General features: G+C 60.0%; 1 long non-coding RNA gene across 2 annotated transcripts; it reads right to left on the reverse strand.

Annotated features, from left to right (window-relative positions):
* Positions 1-859: 859 nt before the first annotated feature.
* On the reverse strand, positions 860-2,716 carry LOC143397241 (uncharacterized). 2 transcript variants are annotated; one of them, XR_013091143.2, is made up of 3 exons: positions 2,431-2,716; positions 1,395-1,491; positions 860-1,087 (listed from the first exon to the last, which is right to left on the reverse strand). It is a non-coding gene; the product is annotated as an uncharacterized LOC143397241 (long non-coding RNA). The 2 variants fall into 2 exon arrangements; XR_013091144.2 differs by having other exon boundaries at positions 1,341-1,491.
* Positions 2,717-11,193: the final 8,477 nt, after the last annotated feature.

Here is an 11,193-nt window from a genome sequence, read left to right on the forward strand (position 1 = left end):
GTTGGGGGATCCCTGCCCTGATTCCTGGGGTCTCTTGGCAGAGATCTCCAGGGGTGGTGGGGACCAGGATGGAGAACTTGTCCCTGTTCTGTCAGCAGCCTGCAGAAATCAAAGCCCACCAGAGGGAGGAGGGCTTGGGGGGACGAAAATGGGATGGAGGCTGGGGACCTTCGTGAGTCTGAGCCTGGCCACTGAGCTCACGCGGCTGGGTGCTCACGAGCTGCCCAGGTGGGCTCAGGCCTGGGCTAGTGAGACACGAGACTCCGTGTCACTGGGGCCATTCCTTGGAAGCATCTCCAGAGGAGCTGAGGTCCCTATCTTCTGCAGCCTCCGGGCTTTAAGCCCCTTGAGCGTGCTGTGAACTACCGTTTCTCCTTGGCCTGGTGTGGTGGGAGGCCCCCCGTCAACGCAGTGAGGTACACCTGAGTCGGGCTGGTGGCAGCTGCAGGAGACCTGGTCTGCCCACGTCTAGGTGACAACACTCCCTGCTGGACAGGGGCCAGGGACACCCCCTCCTACCACACTCTTGTGCTGTTGGCAAAAACACGGACTGGGCAGCCAGGGAGGGGCTGGAACACACCTGGCTTTGCCTGTTAGAAATGCCCTGGTCCTCCAGCCCTTGGGACAGTCACTGCTGTCTCAACCTAGGAGGGAGGCGGGGTCACCAAGGCTGGAAACGGAGCTACCCTGGGCTCACCCTCAGGACCCCTTATTCTAGTGAGGACCAAAAGGCAACCATCCCTGTGTGAGGCCAGGCCTCAGGTGCCCCACCTTAGTCATTGTGAGACCTTGTCAGACACCTGCCATCTCAGAGGATGATGATACTTTGTAGGGTTATTGCAAGGGTCAAATGAAATGATTTTCATTTCAAATGATTTTTTTAATCATTAAAAATAATCTAATATGAATTAATTAATGAATCTGGGCTGCACATTTTAGATCAGGAAGGACTGGGGCCCTGGGTGCACCCAGGTCCGGGCTTGGTCTGAAGTCCAGGGAGCCTCACTTGGGCTGGGTCACAGAAGTGTCAGAATCCTGAAGGACAGCAGGCAAACAGCCTGGGTGGCCCTTGCTGCTCTGTCAGCGCCTGGAGAGATGAAGCAGGTTCAGGACACTCAGGTATACAGACACATGGGCACACAAGGCCGCAGAGTCAGACAGGTACAGAGACACACAAAGTTGCAAGGAAACATGGACAACACATACTCACTCCTGGGAGCCCCTGTGGGTCCTGGCCTCCCCCACCTGCTCTCCAGGTGGAGTAGGGACGTGCCATTGCCAGACTTTTTTTTTTTTCCATACTGGGGACGGAACCCAGAGGCACTCTACCACTGCTATACCTCCACTTTTTGAGACAGGGTCCCACTAAGTTGCTGAGGTTGTCTTGGACTTGCCTTCCTCTTGCCTCAGCCTCCTGAGTTGCTGGGATTGCAGGCGAGCACCACCTTCATTACCAGACTTTTGAACATGTTATGATGCTGATCCAGGTCCCTGGGGTAAGAAGTGGGCAGGGAAGAGATGAAGGATGTGGTAAGGCCCCAAGGGGACCCTGGGGAAAAGGTAGGCAGGGTCGGGGGAAGCGGCTCCCCTAGGACACATGGGGTATAAGGGTGTGGGGCTGCCCACTTAACCCTTGAAGCCACTGCCACCCTGGGGATGCCCAGGTCCAGGAAAACCCTCCAAGCCCCAATGAGGGGCCATAAGGGACAATGGTGGGGCCGGTGGGTGCTCAGGAATGGGGAGGCTGTAGTCTGCAGGGTCCACCACTAAGGAGGGAGTGAGCAGTCTGGCCTTGACCGAGTTCCAGGGCCACCCCGCCCCCCGGGAGCAGGTGGGCCTGGATGCCACCCAAGCTGAGCAGCTGCTGTGACCTCGGCCCATGCAACAGTTCGCTAGAATGTTCCCAGGATCTGAGGAGAGGCTCCCTGTCCACTGTCCCACTGCGACGACAGCTGCTCCTCTCTATTGGCTTGACCCCGGGGGTTCCCTGAGCAAGTATTTGAAGATAAATATTCTGCTGAGATGATGTCAGCGATGACGGTGGTGACGATGAAGAGAACTGACCTGGCCAGTTCCCTGGATCCCACCCTGGCCACAGGGCTGGCACCTGAGTCCAGGACTGTCGTGTCAGTGAGGCTGAGCAGGCGGATTCCCTGGACCCAGGCCCCCTAGTCCGGGTGCATCTCCCAGCTAAGAGCCGTGCCAGGCAAGGGGAGGGCAAGCTTGGCCCATGCTGCCCCAGCAAGGGGCGATGGCCAGGCCAGGCTGGCCCAGGAAGGAAGGCACTGCCTGACAGTCTCGGGGAGTCACGGAAAGGGCCGCGGGTGTCCCAGCAGACTGGGTCCCGGGCTCAGGGAAGGATTGGCTCAGCCTCCTCCGTGGGAAGGGGCGTGGCCATTGATTAACTCAAGGAACCGCGGCCAGACTTACCTTTTCCTGGAAAGAATGAGAGAGGCCTGGGTTCCTGGGCCAGTTCCCCGGGGAGAGGGCTACTTCCTGGATCACTCCAGCAACGGGAGGTTCTTACACCTTGTCTGTCTCGGCCCTTGCTCTTGCCGCTCCCTCTGCCTGGAACTGGTCACCCACTTAGCCACATGGCCCATTCCCTAGGGGCCCTCCACCCCACAGTCCCAGGAACTGGGGATGCCTTGGAGGACGGGGGTGTGCCACGCTAGCCCAGAGGCAGCCACTGCTGGTCCTGGTGGAGGGAGCAGCCCCAGCCTCTCTCCCCCACTTGGGAGGGAGCCAGGTGACCAGGGCGTGGCCTCGCCTCCCTGGGCCTTGGTTTCTGCAACTGTTAAAAGTGGGATGATGACATCTGCCTCAGAGGACTCTGGGAAGGATGGAATTAGAAGGCCTTGAACTTAAATGCACCCTCCCCTCCTATCTGGCTCCCTTCCAGACAGTGCCTCGGCTGGCCATTCTAGAATCAAGGGCAGAGGTCCAGGAAAGTGGGTCTCTCGAGAACACTGGGCTTCGTGTCTGCTCGGCTCAGCCTCCCTAGGCTGTGTGACCCAGGTCAGGGCACTGAACTTCTCTGGGCTTCAGTTTCCTCACCCTGTCCTCACAGATGTGAGCGGGGGTGGAGGAGGAACGCTCTGGGACGGGGTTATTTTGGGCGTGCGGAACAGGGCGAGGAGCTGTTCCCAGGGAGACTGTAAGCTGGGGGGGCAGGCCACAGGGTGAGGTGCGCCTAGGGTGTCTGCTGAGTTGGCTGAGGGGACTGGCCTTGCCTGCATTTCCTCTGGGGCTGAAGGTGGCCGTCCCAGGTTGCTGGTGGGTTGCTAGAGAGCAGTGTCTGTCCCCTGGGTAGACCAGCAGGCAAACCTCAGAAAAGCCCAGAAGGGCTGAGAAAGGAAATTCTGGGATGGCCCCTGATCTGCACAAGGACCCTGATTACAAGCGTCTCAACCAGCTGCATCACCTGGCCCTCTGGGGGCAGTCTGGGTCACTGGACCACCCACGGAGCTCCAGGGAGGTGCCCAGTGTGGAGGGAGGCGCTGAGGGATTGGGGTTTGGACCCTAGGCAGGAACCTGGGAATGACCCTCTGGAGGAAGTGGCAGTGCGGTGTGGAGGTCCATCTTCGAGGGCAGGTTTGCCCTCCAGCCTGTCCTATCCTCTCCTGCCCCCAGCACCCCGCCCCCTCCACCATGCCACCACCAGGGCAGGAGCAGGTGAACCATGTCATACCCACACGTGACCACAAGAGGTCGCCCCGCACTGTCTGCAGCAGCAAGACAAGCCTGGCCCAGGGATCAGAGGAAGGAGCTCATCCTGTGGAAAAAGCAGGATGAACTGGGTAAGGATGGAGAATTGACCTTCCGGAGGTCAGGGCTGCCTGAGCCCCGGGTTGGGGGTGGTGTCAACTGACCGGCATTTTGAAAACGGGGCCCTTGGAGCACAAAGGAGAGATAGATCCAGAGAGGGTATGGCTGGCCCCAAGGACACACAGCTACCTTGTGGTGGAGCAGAGAGTGTGTTCCTGCCCAGGTCCTCACCTCCTGGCTTGTACCGAGCCTTCCCATGGTTGGGGCACACACGAGGAGCTTGAGGGGGGTTGCCCTGGATTTTAGGCTGCAGCACAGTGCAGATGAGATTGGAGAGGGCAGGCTGGGGAGGATCGTGGGGTGTGGGCATGGGGGTGAAACTGGCTCTTCCTGAGGTTCAACATGTGGTTGTACAGGTCCCAGTTGGCTTGGACCTCATTGACCCTGGGCCTGCAGACCCAATCCCTGGATGTCCGGCACACTGGCCCTGACGAGAGGTGGTGGGACCAGGAGAAGCTGGACCCTGAGGACAAGTTCAGGATTTCAGTGTCATCCAGGGGCAGAGAGGTTAAGCCGAGCTGACAACATGGCGCTCTGCTGACTGCAGGTAAGATGGAGTGGGACTGGGGAGGAGGCCACTGCTTTCCTGGGCCTGTGGTGTAGCTTGAGGCCCAGCTCTATCCTTGGCTAGAGGATACCCTTGGCTCAGAGCTGGGAGAAGAGGCCTGAGTTTCTAAGGCCCTGATCTGTGGCGTGACCATCCCACAAGCCACTGGTCCAGTAATATGGGCGAGCCCCTCCCTGCCCATAGATCCCCGGCTGCCGTAGCCCTCCCTCACCTTCCCAGGCTACCTTCTGAAGTCCTTTTCAGGCCCAGCTCAGACACTTCCCCTCAGAAGTCTGCAGGCCAGTCCTGGCCTTGAGGCCTCCCCTCCTCAGGGCTCCCCAGCACCTCCAGCCCTCGGCAACCACCACCCCTCTAGCCGGGTTTGTCCCAGACCTTGGCAGTAGGTAGTGCCGCCTAATGGCAGGGCCCACAGCACATGAAGCTCCTGGTGAGAGGGATGGAGGAGGAGGGAGGACGGAGCCTGGGTCAGAGAGGCCCAGAGGGCCTAGAGAACCAGCCAGGGCCTGTCCTGGAGTCCCGAGGGTCCGAGCTCACTCTGATGGGGAGGCAGGAGGGACGGGCCTCTCCCCAGCACACAGCAGCATCCTGCTTCTGACCTGCAGAGCCAGGTTGGAGAAGGCAGGGCTGGCTCCAGTTGCTCGGTGACAGAGGCCCATCTGCCCTGGACAAGCCTCACAGATACTGGTGCATCTCCAGGGTGGCACTGACCCCTTCCACAGGCCCCTGAGCCAAGGGTGGGGCGGCGAGAGAGTGGGACCATCCATGTGTCCTCCAGGCCCTCTCCCCACACCTGGCTTCCAACATTCAATGGAGCACACCGTCACCTCCCGCCGTGTGGCAGCCAGACCTGCCAGTGGACACCATCACCCCCTTCACTACCACATTTCTACTCATCTCAGCGAACGAGGCCCACAAAATCCGCCCCTGCCAGCTTCTCCAGAGCCCTCTCACTGTCACCCACTGGGCCCCTCACTCTGGCTGTGCCCAGGCCTTGTCCTTGGAAGCTGCCCTGCTCTTTCGTCCTCCTTACTTGTGCCCGCACTCCTGCTCTGCCTCAAGACCCCCTCTGGGTTCAGCTCCGCGTCCTTCCTGAGGAGGCAGTTCAAAGCGGGCGCAGTGGTGCAGGACGGAGCATGGGGTTGGGGTCTTTGTCTTGTGAAGAATGAACTTCATAGACACAGGGTGACAGCACAGTAACAGGATTTATTAGAGTAATAGGAAAAGGCCGGGTGCGGTGGCACGACTTGGGAGGCTGAGACAGGAGGATCACAAGTTCAAGGCCAGCCTCAGCAATTTAGAAAGGCCCTAAGCAACTTAGTGAGAACCTGAGCAACTTAGCGAGATCTGGTATCAAAAATAAAAAATTAAAAGTTCTGGGGACATGGCTCAGTTTTTAAGCATCCTTGGGTTCAATCCCTGGTACCAAAAAAATACAAAAATAAAAAACAAGAAAAAAAAATAAAGTAATAGAAAGCATAGCTCCCAAAGGGGCGGTGGGAGGTCTCAAGACCTTGGGGTCCCAAGACCCCAAGACAGGGATCCCGGAGAGTGGCCTCTCTAGGGGCTCATGTGAATCTACAGGGTTAAGGAAGCTAGCCCCCAACCCAGTGCTGGGTGGGGCACTCAGTGTCTACGAGCTCTTCGCACACTTCACACGTCATTAGTCATCGGAGGCGTGCCCTTTGGCTCAGTCAGGTTACCTGATCAGTGCCTTTGTTTGGTGGGGTCTGGGTACGAGGCAACACATGACCCACTGTTTTCTGCTCACACAGGTCTCCCTGACCCTGATGGCCTGGCTTGTGCCCGTAGTTTCTCAGCCCTGCTGCACGGAGACCTGAACCAGATGGGGCCCAAATTAACTTTGTGCCTCTTTTAAGCCTTTCTCCTGCCTCATTGGCACATTTGATGTAATCCCAGTAACTTGGGAGGCTGAGACAGGGGGACTGCAAGTTGGAGGCCAGCTTCAGCTGCTTAGCAAGACCCTCGGCATCTTAGTGAGATCCTGCCTTAAGATAAAAAAGGCTGGGGATGGATCTCAGCGGTAGAGCATCTCTGAGTTCAATCCCCAGCACCAAAATAAATAAAATAGATGCAGTTCAAAGGTGCCTCTTTGGTGCCTGCCCCCTGGGACACTCGTGATCCTGTTGGCTCCCCCAGAGGCCTGACTGCAGTACACAAGGTAACAGTCATGTTACACTGTGACCTGTGTCCCTGGTCCCAGCAGAATCTGGCAAAAAAAAAAAAAAAAAAAAAAAAAAATTTGGCAGGAAGTTCTGATGAATGGATGACAAGGACGTTCACTTAATAACCCTTTATTGAGCGCCAGAAGTGTACGCAACCCTGTGCTAAGTGCCACAGAGGATCTTGCCAGGCCCCTCAGCTCCTACAGGCCCCAGACCTCCAGAGCAGTCAAAAGCAGGGAGATTCTGTGCCCACGGTGGTCAGGGAAGGCTCTAGAAAGGGCTTGAAGAGGTTCCTGTTGGGAAGGCACCCCCGGCCCTGCCAGCCTTCTTCCAGGAGGTCTCTTTAAAGTCCCCACCCCCAGGCCAGGATGGTCCCTTTGTCCCGAGTGGGCTCAGCACTCCCTTGAGCTCCTGGGATCTGCTGAGTGACTGCTGGGAGGACCAGGTCAGCAGGCCGGCCCCGCCTGCAAGTGAGGCTGGAAGCTGCTGTCACAGGCAGCCGAGGCCTAGGGCCACGTCACCTCTGGCTTGCTGCTGGCTAGGCCCCCGGGCGACACCTGGCCACAGAAGCTACCCAGGCTGCACTGGCCTTCCCTCCTCCATGCCTCAGCCTTCCCAGTGGCCCTCTGGGGTCAGGGGCAAGGACCTCTCCCCACTCCATACACATGAAGGACGGGCTCAGAGACAGAGGGACTCACAAAAGGCCACATGGCTGGCAAATGGCAAGACTGTGCTAGAACTCAGGTCTAATGGTGACATCCACGTGCTCCCCGCGCACTCCCCGTGAGCAGAGGGGCTCCCCCGCGGGAATCCATTCACGCTGCTTCTGGGTTTCATCCTAAGAACCAGGCCGAAGCCCAGCCGTGTGGGTACTGTCAGACCGGACACCCGGGGCCTGTTGTGGCAGGGCTGAGAGCTCGGCAGAGGGCATCGGAGTCAAAGGACAGGGATCAGGCACTTTCCTGGTTACAGATGTGCCTGCCGCCGCGAGCCTACCGGAGAAGTCTTCCATCTTTTCTACCCATCCACCCACCCACCGCCCACCCGTCACCCACCCATCATACATTCCACCACCCACCCATCCACTGGTCCATTCATCCTTTCCTTCCCTCTCCCCCACTCGTCAAAATACATCTTTTTCTTTTTTTTTTTTTCCTTTTTTTTTTTTTGGTACCGGGGATTAAACTCAGGGGCACATCCCCAGCCCGACTTTGCATTTTACTTAGAGACAGGGTCTCACTCAGTTGCCTAGTGCCTCACAGTTGCTGAGGCTGGCTTTGAACTCGCAATCCTCCTGCCTCAGCCTCCCGAGCTGCTGGCGTTAAGTGCATCACCGGGACCGGCCACATGCTTTTTGGCTGCAGGCAGGCCCTGTGCCAGGCCGTGGGGAAGCACAGGTAGATGGGACACAGTCCCAGCCACTGAGTTACTCAGGGGCAGGAGGGGTGGACACCGGACACAGCCCAGTAGTGGCACAAGTGACTGGATGCATGTCTGGGGTGCCATGGGGCTGGTGTCCTGGAGGGGCTGGTGTCACTCCGGCTGCCCTGTGCTGCCGGTGCACCGTGGCCCGGGCCAGCCCCGCTCTGCATGGCCCGAGATCTCTGGGAAGCCATTTCCTCACTGTGAGGTGGGGGACCCTCACGGAACCTCCCTGGCTCACTTCTGGGCCACATAGAGGCTGGAAGCACACACAGTGTGGCCGCTGCTTGGTCATAGCACGGTCCCCAGGTGCGCTTGCTGTTGGGACTCTCCTGGCTCAGGATGAACATCATCATCTGGTCCCAGCCGTGTGTGTGTGTGTGTGTGTGTGTGTGTGTGTGTGTGTGTTGGTCACTGGGTGTGCCCGTGTGGCCGCCGGCTCCCCTGCTGTGGCTCTGGGGGGGGGGCCCAGGGGCTGGGAAGCAGTGCCCTACCTGTCCCTTAGCCCAGCCTTCCAGAGCCCACGACTCATCCCAGGAGCAGGGGGTGGTTCGCACCCTGGCCCTGACCCGTCTTCCACCAGCCCTGGCAACTTCAAGGCACTGGCACATTCATGGCCACCGCCTGTCCCCCGGGCCCACAGTCAGCCCTGGGGGGAGGCAGGCGGAACTGTGGGTCCTACTGCAAAGTAGGTGGGATTCTGGGCGCAGAGGAGCAAGGTGGCCTGTCCCAGCCGGCAGGCAGCCGGCTTGAGAGGCTTTGAAGGGGGCTCAGGTGCCGGCCCCCAGTGAACCCCGCTCTGCCCCCAAATCCCTTCCACTCATCTGAAGAGGGGACACGAGTGGCATCCCCACCAAAGGGACAGAAGCAAACCCGACAGAGCGGATCGATGGATGCCCACCTGGCGCACTGGGGGCAGCGCCGTCTGGGGACGTTATTAATACTCCCCATCTCCCGCCCCGCCCCCGCCGCCCCCCGCCTTTCCAGGGATTGAAGTGGCAGCTGGAGGTGGGAGGAGGCTGCCTTAAATACACTGAGTAGAACAAAGGAAAATGGGACTGGGTGCTGCTGTGGCCAAGCCACCCTCCCCTCCCAGACCCAGGGCGCAGAGCTAGGAAGGAGTCTGCTCAGTGGAGGACTGGGAGCAGGTGGTGACAGTGGCCAGGCTGGGACTCCACAACCCCCAGACACCCCTGCCTGCTAGGCCAGTCCTCTGGAGAAGCTGCAGGAGGTGAATGAGATGCTAGGTTGCTCTGCACACTTCCAAGGCGACATTAAACCTCTGCCCGAGATTCCCCACCAGCCCCACGAGCTTCAAAGGTGGCCCCCACCCCCGGGCAGACAGCAGTCCACCTCTTGGTCGCCAAGTCCTGGCCATTCACTTCCTCACGCGAATGTGCCAGGCCTCAGTGTCCTGGCACACGCGGCTGCTCGTGAGAGGCGAGCCTCTGCTGGTGGGGCTGTGGCCCTGGTGGAGGGACCCACGTTTCACCCCAGGCATCGGGGCCCTCACGTGGATGGGGCGCACCAGGCGTGGGGACCTGGTGTCAGGCAGACCCAGGACGGCCCTGAACTCTGAGAGGGGCAGCAGCTGCTGTGAGGTGGACAGCTGTGGAGGTACCTCCCAGCTGGACCCTGTGCCAGATCACCCCCCTCCTCCAGCCCCAGGGGAGCCCCTCTCCTCCAGTGGTGGGGAACCCCCCTGGCTCACCAGCCCCAGGAAATGCCGAGGCCTCTTTCCACACCACCTCCCTGGGGAAGCCTCCCCAGTCTCTAGTGATCGGCCTCCCTTCCCGGAGCCCAGGACTCCCTGAACCCCACCTGTTCTCTACTAGCAAGTTACTTCAGTGGGCTCCCCCCCCACACGGGTGCTCTGCCTCAGAGTCAACTCCCCACCCCAGCCCTTTCTGTTTATTCTGAGAAGGGTCTCACTAAGTTGCCGAGGCCGGCTTCGAACTCGCCATCTCCTGCCTCACTTTCCCGAGAGGCTGTGCGCTGCTCTTCCTTCCCTAGGTCCCTTCCCTCACTAGACTGTGGGCCATCGGCCAGCAGGATGGCTGCTTTCTGTGGTCATGTCCCTCTCCTCTTCCAGCAGCCCTGTGGGGGAGGCCAGGGCAACTGGCTGTCATAGGCCTCCATGGGAACGCAGCTGCCACGGGCCCTGGTCACTTATGTAACAGTGACCATGCCGCCCTGGGAGCAGGAGGGTCTGCCGCAGAGGGATGTGACTGGGGGGGGGCTTCCCACCAGTGGCACCACTGCTCTGTGTCGCGAGGGAGGGGCACTGCACAAGCCCCATCTCGTGAGCTCGGCCCAGTCCTGGGGGGCTAGCAGGAGTGCCCAGCAGCGACAGCCCCACTGCAGGTTAGGGCTTGGGAGGCAGGTGCTTCCCGTTCCACTCCACAGGCCACAGCGGAGGCACGGAAGCCCTAGGAGCAAGGCTGAGCCCGGCCAGACTTGGGGAGGTTGGGTCTATACTCCTGGGGCCACCACGCCACCTGCCACCCCGCCGAGGCTGAGCCAGCCTCACATGCGGGCTCCCACATGCAGCAGAACAGATGCAAAGCAGGCGGTGGATCCGCGGCTATTCCAGGCCCCGGCCCCGGCCCCCTCCCACCCCCGGCGCCACCGCCGCCTCACTCCTCTATTGCCATCTGCACGCGTGCCCATCTCTCCAGCAGCACCGGGTAAGGCCCAGGATCCAGCCTGCCAGTGAGCTGCCTGGGTCGAGAAGCTGCCCACCACCAAGTCTGGAGGGCCAGGGCCTGCTGAGGTTAGGTCCTCGAGCCCCCAGGATGGCAAGCCCCTGGCCGGAGGGTTGGCCTCAAGGCAGCAACTCCTGCTCCTCCTTCCTGCTCCCGGCTGTCCCTCTGCACTCAGCTCAGAACCCAGCACAGCCACAAGGTCCCTCCTCACCCCACTGGTCTTCCTTGCGATGCCAGCTGCCAGATCTGGTGACAGATCTTGCTACAACTGGACACATGGCCTGAGAAGGGCAGGACCAGCCAAGGCCCCAGGCTCCGGGCCTGTGTTTGGCTGCACCATCTTGGGGGCACCTGTGGGCAAGGGGAAGACAGACAGGCTGCCATGCCTGGTGTTCTCTGGTCCTGAACTGAAGGGGCTTCCTGGCTCTGAAATGTGGCTCCCGTTCCCAACCGCTCCTTGTCCATGGGTTTACTCCGCTGTCCCCCA

Source organism: Callospermophilus lateralis, chromosome 4 (genome assembly GCF_048772815.1).
Source record: "Callospermophilus lateralis isolate mCalLat2 chromosome 4, mCalLat2.hap1, whole genome shotgun sequence".
NCBI classification, from domain to species: domain Eukaryota; kingdom Metazoa; phylum Chordata; class Mammalia; order Rodentia; family Sciuridae; genus Callospermophilus; species Callospermophilus lateralis.